Genomic DNA, 3,022 nt, shown 5'->3' with positions numbered 1-3,022 from the left:
AAGTGATTTGTAGGCCACAGGAGGTCCCACATGGTCAAGACCAACTATCCGACATCCTGTCCAATCTCGTCCCCAAGGACTCCTTTGACCTCAGGTGGAGGGTCTGGGACTCAGATGTGGGGTTTAAAAGCAGAGGATCTCAGTTTTGTCTACAACTAGAAAAACTAGGGAAAAATTTTGAAAGCCTGAAACCTGAGTTGTATCTAGGCTAGTGAATCAGAAATGCTGGTCCATGGGATCTAGGCATCAGGCATTTTTGAAGTTCAACTTTGGTTGAGAACCACTGTTCCCAATTTTTATACTTAACATTAGTGAACCAGCAAGGTGGATCATATAACCTGTGGGGTGTGACATTGGTTGGGGCAGTTTGGGAATTTAGTATAGAATTGATATTTGTCCTTATAAATTCAACACAGCTGGAACCAGCTGAACTCATAAGCTCTATTAATAGCTGTCAGGATAAGTTTCAGCTGTGAAACTTACTAAATGTAGAATATAAATGTCTTGACACAATGACTAAGAAGGTGCCATGAAGGCTATGTTGACTAGTTAGATGAAAGTGTTTCAAATTGTATATAGGGCCAGCACATTGTACCCCATGACTGCATTAATGTACACAGCTATGATTTAATTAAAAAATAGCTGTCAGGATAAAGGCATTAATGAGTACTTTTTTTTTGAAAGACGGTTCCTTTAGCTGAGGTTTGCCATCTCCCCTTTCCTTTGTGGTTCTACCACCGCTCACTCACCACCCCAGCCGCAGACTGCTAACTGACCACAAAACTCTTGGGTTTTGCCACCAGTTGACTCCCCTCTGGGGTCAACAGCTGTGTTTACAAATATTTGGAAAATAGATCTGCTTCAATAATCTGGAAAATTATGCCAAGGACCACAAAGCTTAATGGCAGAGGGGCCATTGAGGGAGAGTGACAAAATCTGTTGTATTTCCTTTTTGAAACTGGATGAAGAGAAGTGGAAAAGAGAGCGAGGATGCTGCAGGAAATGATATACACAGTTTTGCTGCTACTTATCTCTGAACTCACAGATAAGGAAGTTGGAAAACAAGCGTCTTTAGAATTGAAAGTTCTTCAGTGTCCTTTCAGGCTAGTACCTTGAGGTTCCTAATTAGCTGATTATTGGGTAGAATGTTGATGGGGTGCAATCTTACCTGCCTTTGCATTAGGTCCTAGAGCACTTGAAACTTCCTCATTCATTATTTTGACATCTGTTTCACTGGGGAAATTATTTTTTGCACTTGCCGAGGGAGAAGAATAAATAGCCCGAGATCCCAAAAGCTTATCTGCCATGCAGTCTGAAAATCCTGTGTTAAGTAGGCTACTAGGCACACATTACAAGTGGAAGTCATTGCTAAAATTCTTGACTCTTTTCTGCAACCTGAAGAGCACATTGTACTTTGTCTTTAACTTCTCTGAATGATGATAATAAAACCATGAAAATTATGGTCCTGTTCTTGGAAAACACACAGACAACTGTTTTTGTATACAGTTCGTTGTGTGCTGCCCTGATTAAATATGAAGTGATGTCTTTGTCATAATCCATTTTGTGCTGTTAGAATAGAACACTGGAGACTGGGTAATTTGTAAAGAAAAAATATTTATTTCTTATGGTTATGGAGGGGTCTCCGTCTGGCAAGGGCCTTCTCGCTGCATCATCCCATTAGGGAAGGCAGAAGGGCAAGAGAAACTGTGAAGAACTGAGAGAGAGAGAGAGAGGCTGAACTCATCCTTTTATTAGGAAGTCCCTCCCTCAATAACCACATTAATCCATTCATGAGTGTTGAACCCTCCTGACTTAATCACCTCTTAAAAGGTCCCTTCCCTCAACACTGTTGGAGGGGGGATTAAGTTTCCAGCACGTGAACTTCGGGGACACATTCAAACCACAGCAGTCTATTTCAGGAAATAATTTTTTGAGTTATACTTAGTTTAACAATTCTTTACTTAAATTTAATTTTTTATAGTTTGGGAAAAGGTTTTTCCGCTGAACAATTCCAGTTAGCTGATGAAAATGGACTGGTATATATAACACAAATATGAATTTCACGAAAGGGGACCATATATGTTCATTAAGGAAAAACGATACCAAACATTTTTGTTTTAAACTTATTAGGGAAAACTGTTAAAGCAAGCACAGTTCAAGACTTATTTTCTTCTGCTACTTTAACACTCTCTAGTCTATGTAATGCACTACAAGATAGTAAAGTAAATAGTCAGCTACTAACCTCCAAGAGTTTGGATCCCAGCTCTGTCATTTTCTGGCCAGGTGACTTTGAGCAGATTACTCAGCTTTTCCAAGGCTCAATCTTCATACCTATAAATAGGGTTTAAAATAGTGTCTACCTCATAGAGTTTGATGGGAAGGTTAAATGAGATCATTAAAGTTAGTATTATTAGAATATTTCAAAGCTCTCACTCCAGTTTCATATATAAATTATTTTTTACTTTTAGAAGAAACTTTTTTCTTGATTATAGAAAATGGTTCTTGATAGTGTGGACTGAATTTGGATCTTTCTTGAAAAGGATAAAACATTAAAATTTAAACTCCTTTTGAAAATTAGACATCATTTTTTGTTTATTTTCTTTCTTTTTTTTTATTAAATCATAGTTTTGTACATTAATGTAGTCATGGGGTACAGTGTGCTGGTTCTATATACAATCTGAAATATTTTCACCAAACTGGTTAACATACCCTTCATGGTATTTTCTTAGTTATTGTGTTAAGACATTTATATTCTACATTTAGAAAGATTCACATGTACCCTGTAAGAAGAACCATAGGTGTGGTCCCACCAATCACCCTCCCTCCACCCCTACTCCCTCCTCCCCTCCCCTCCCTTTCCCATTTCCCCACATTCTTGGGCTATAATTAGGTTACAGCTTTCATATGAAAGCTATGAATTAGTTTCATAGTAGGGCTGAGTACATTGGATACTTTTCCTTCCATTCTTGAGATACTTTGCTAAGACGAATATTTTCCAGCTCCATCCATGTAAACATGAAGG

Source organism: Otolemur garnettii, unplaced genomic scaffold, assembly GCF_000181295.1.
Source record: "Otolemur garnettii isolate 467f Iridium unplaced genomic scaffold, OtoGar3 scaffold00122, whole genome shotgun sequence".
Lineage (NCBI taxonomy): Eukaryota > Metazoa > Chordata > Mammalia > Primates > Galagidae > Otolemur > Otolemur garnettii.
Note: the sequence above shows the minus strand (reverse complement) of the source record.